Raw genomic sequence first — 5,166 nt, forward strand, 5'->3', positions numbered from 1 at the left:
GGATGGCAACAGACCAAGCATGGCCTTATAGATAAAAATATGCCAGTGCCCTGATCTCCTGTTGGACAACGATGGCCATCCCACTCTGGAATATAATTCACAATGATGGGTCAAGTTTTTACAATTCGTAATAAATCTCAGAGACGCATGATAAACAGTGTCAATCTTATGCAGACATTGTGATGAAGCGGTCCTATACACCAGGTCTCCATAATCTAAGACAGATAAAAATGTTGCAGTGACTAGCTGCTTTTTTGCTTTAAAAGAAAAACAAAATTTATTTAGAAAGAAAAAGGACAGTTTAAGTTTGAGTTTCTTCACGAGGTTGTCTATATGAGGCTTAAAAGTGAGAGCATCATCAAGCCAGATACCAAGGTACTTATAAGAATGAACCAACTCTATGACATTTCCAGACAAAGTGAACACAGGAGGAGGAGCTTGAGAAACCTTCTTAGTATTACTAAACAGCATCAGTTTGGTCTTATCAGCATTGAGAACCAGCTTAAGCTGCATAAGCGTGCGTTGAACCACATCAAAAGCTTTCTGCAAAGACTCAACCGCTTTAGCTGGGGATGATCCAAAACAATAAATAATCGTGTCATCAGCATAGAAATGCATATTAGCATCCGACACATTTTGGCCTAATTCATTTATATACATAATAAACAAGAGAGGACCTAATATTGAGCCTTGTGGCACCCCCTTGTGGACCTTCACTAATGCAGAACATAAACCATCACATTTAATACACTGAGTCCTGTCACTCAGATAATTCATGAACCAGAAAACTACACAATCAGACAATCCCAGACAAAGAAGCCTATGCTTTAGAACAGCATGGTCCACTGTGTCAAAAGCTTTCGACAGATCAAGAAAAAGTGATGCACAGAATTGCTTTCTATCAAGAGCGACAAGTATGTCATTAATTACTTTTGTAACAGCAGTAATGGTACTGTGCTTTTTCCTGAAGCCTGATTGCAGTTTAGAAAGGAGTTCATTTGAGTATAAAAACTCTTTTATTTGGTCTGAAACAAGGGATTCTAAAATTTTTGACAAAACACACAAATTAGATATAGGCCGATAGTTAGTTAAAACTGCTGGATCACCTCCTTTAAACAAGGGAGTAACAAAAGCTGACTTCCAAACTGATGGTATTTCATTGTTTTGAATTGACAGATTAAAAAGAATTGTAAGGGGCTCTGCAACAAAATCAGCCGCCTTTTTCAAAAAGTAAGGCTCTATTAAATCTGGTCCAGGAGGTTTTCTGTGATCTAACGCTTTAAGAGCTCCGTGCACCTGCTGCACAGTAAAAGAAACAAAATTAAAAGGCTCTCCAGAAAACACTGGGGGGTCTGTGCATGGAGTAACAGCGACTACTCCTGTCGACTCGGACAGAGAACCAACTGATACAAAATGCTCATTAAAGCAATTTAAGACATCAACTCTGTCGTAGACTGGGAGAGAGTTTTTTAAGACAAATTTTGGGAGGGCTTCATTACTTTTATTCACCGAAAGAGACTTGATGACTTTCCAGAATTTCTGTGGATTATTGAGGTTTTCACTTGTAACTGATAAATAATATTCTGATTTAGCCTTTTTGATTAGAGAGGTACATTTATTTCTTAGTTGTCTAAAAATGGACCAGTCAGTGGCAGAATCACCATTTCTAGCTTTAGCCCATGCCACATTTCGCTGATGGATAATGTCTGACAACTCTGAAGAAAACCAAGGGTTTTCCCGTCCCTTCACTCTGTGCTTTGTCCAAGGAGCATGTTTATTTACAATTTTCTCAAAATTCTCCTTAAAAAGTGTCCAGGCAAGCTCAACGTCAGGCAACAGGCCTAGCTGTCCCCAGTTAATCAAAGATAAATCATGATGAAAGGCTTGTTCATTAAAGTTTTTCAAATTCCTCTTTCTAATAATTTGCGATTTACATTTGGGTATTTTACTGCCTCTCGAAGTAGCAATAACACAATGATCACTCAGATCATTACAAAAGACACCCATGGATAAAAATTTATGAGGGACATTTGTTAGAATCAAGTCGATTAAAGTAGATTTATCTGGATTTTTGAGATTAGGCCTTGTAGGTACATTTACCAACTGGCTAAGACTGATCGAATCACAGAAAGATTTAAATTCATCAGAACCATCACTTAGCCAGTCCCAATTTAAGTCCCCGGCCAATAAAAGTTCCCTATAGTTTAATCTGGACAAAAGAAGCTTTAAAGATGATAAAGCCTCCCTGGAGGCCGATGGAGGTCTATAACACCCCACAACAGTTATTGAAAGGGACTTAAATATCTCAACATTTAAGGCCAAAAACTCCATTTGCTTACAAAAAGACTCAGACAGAACAACTGATGCACCAAATCTTGACTTAACATAGATAGCTACGCCACCACCTTTCTTCGGCCTGTCACTGCGAAAAACATTATACCCATGCACATTTATATCTTCATTAGTAATTGATTTCGTCAACCATGTTTCCGAAATTATCACTATGTCTGCATCTGTAGATTCAATCCAAATTCTAACCATGTCCATTTTGGGTAGTAAACTGCGAACATTAAGATGAACAAATTTAAGTCCAGGCATTGATTTAAATTCAGCAGGGGTCAAAACACATTGCAAACAGGGGCCAGGATTGGGCTGCACATTTCCAGATAGAAGTAGGAGTAGTGTAATAATCAATCTGCATTTCACAGTATATTTTGAAGCCGGCCTATCATATGCTGAAACCAGGCAATGCCTGTCATTAATTGAGAACGACAAATTATACAAAGCAAAAAAATTCTGCAGTTTAGGCAAATCCCAATACTGATCCATCCAGAAGTCCAGGTTCCAACAAAAGTGTAATGGTTCCTGGTGCATGTCAATACTGGTTTTTGTGCCACTATAGTAGGTTTCCTGTATGCCCACCATATTATTAAAACAACTCACCCTAGGATCAGTGCCCAGTTTCAAGTTCCAAGTGACCAACAGGGATAAGAAAATTAAGAAAAATGCCATCGTCATTAATTTACTAATAGTAAAGTTGACTAATAAAAGTACCAGTTTATCTTGTAGAGTATGGCCCAGCTTCCAAAATGATGTTGCAGGTTTAGGCTTGTTAACCCAAGCTCCAGAAGAATGAAGCAGGCCAGGCCCGCTAGCCTAGCTCCAGGAGTATGTAGCAGGCTCAGGCTGGTTAGCCCAAGCTCCAAGAGAATGTAGCAGGCTCAGGCTAGTTTGCCCAAGCTCCAATGAGGATGTAGCAAGCTCAGGCTGGTTAGCCCAAGCTCCAAGAAGATGTAGCAGACTCAGGCTGGTTAGCCCAAGCTCCAAGAAGATGTAGCAGACTCAGGCTGGTTAGCCCAAGCTCCAAGAGGATGTAGCAGGCTCAGGCTGGTTAGCCTAAGCTCCAGGAGATGTAGCAGGCTCAGGCTGGTTAGCCCAAGCTCCAAGAGGATGTAGCAGGCTCAGGCTGGTTAGCCTAAGCTCCAGGAGATGTAGCAGGCTCAGGCTGGTTAGCCCAAGCTCCAAGAGGATGTAGCAGGCTCAGGCTAGTTTGCCCAAGCTCCAATGAGGATGTAGCAGGCTCAGGCTGGTTAGCCCAAGCTCCAAGAGGATGTAGCAGGCTCAGGCTGGTTAGCCTAAGCTCCAGGAGATGTAGCAGGCTCAGGCTGGTTAGCCCAAGCTCCAAGAGGATGTAGCAGGCTCAGGCTGGTTAGCCTAAGCTCCAGGAGATGTAGCAGGCTCAGGCTGGTTAGCCCAAGCTCCAAGAGGATGTAGCAGGCTCAGGCTAGTTTGCCCAAGCTCCAATGAGGATGTAGCAGGCTCAGGCTGGTTAGCCCAAGCTCCAAGAGGATGTAGCAGGCTCAGGCTGGTTAGCCTAAGCTCCAGGAGATGTAGCAGGCTCAGGCTGGTTAGCCCAAGCTCCAGGAGAATGTAGCAGGCTCAAGCCCGTTTGCCTAGCTCTGTTTAGCCTGGGCTAATAGGATCAGTTGGATCAGGCTCAGGTTAGCAAAGTTAGCTCAGAGCAGAGGTATAGTGTCATTTTTAAACTCATAGTAGTCCACAATCTTCTTAAAAGTTCAAGATGAAATTTCCATATAAATGACTTGTACAACTTAAAACTACAACTTAAAAGGAGTAAAATACTATGAAATCCATTTAAATGAAATCAGTCCAGAGAGAGACACTGAGCAGACCTTAGACTAGCTGCCATCTTCAAGGGCTTGCAGTGCCCATTAGGTGTCAAAGCACACTCCACTAGAAGCATGGCCTCATCGTGGGCTTGGTATAGCTGGATTGCCTTGCAAGATATCTGTATGGCGGCAGGCTGGGCCTCCCCGTCTACATTTATAAGGTTTTATAACCTAGAGGTTCCCGCTTTGCAGGCTACGCTACTTTCGGTCCAATAAATCAGAACTACCTGCCCTGACTCTATTGGCTCAGAATTCTGAAACTGCTTGCGCAACGCTTGCAGATCGATCAAATATCTCTAATGGGCAGTGTTTAAGACCCATTATATTAATCTGTCCAGGCTGATTTCTCGCCCTAGCAGTGTGAAACAATATAAATGGCCCCTTATCAGGTGCTATTCATTTAGGGATGACGCTTTCAGCCCTCTTCCCGTACTCTTTGTGAGTACCTTATGATTTTGCACTATATGAGCCCCGGGCACCTGCCCTTGGGACTTTGGTGTTGGATCTCAGCATGCACAGCGTTTTACACTGTGTTCCCCATAGCGTAAGATACTTACGCAGTACGAGAGACCTCTCGTGAGAGAACGTACTTGGTTACTAACGTAACCTCGCTTCTCTCTAGAAGAGGGAACGAGTACTGTGTATCTTTGCCGTGCATGCAACAAGCTCTGGTTCGCTTTGGCGATGAAAACCAGTGTATCAGCCTATCAAGCCATATTTATAAGGCCCACGCCACGTGAGTTTTGGCGGGACGTGACGTAGTGGGCGCGAAGCGCTCCCTTTGGATCTGACATCATGGGGGCCTGTCTCGATAGGCTGCTGCAGTTGCCGCAGGGCAGCCAATAGGCACGCGAGCCGTCTTGCCTATACCTGCATGCTGCCGCAACGCGTTTTACATTATTTCAAAATTAAAGGATAATTTTTGGCTTCAGTATCTCGCAGAAAAGAGATTTCCCCATAGCGTAAGATACTTACG

Source organism: Squalius cephalus (genome assembly GCF_949319135.1).
Source record: "Squalius cephalus genome assembly, chromosome: 13".
NCBI classification, from domain to species: domain Eukaryota; kingdom Metazoa; phylum Chordata; class Actinopteri; order Cypriniformes; family Leuciscidae; genus Squalius; species Squalius cephalus.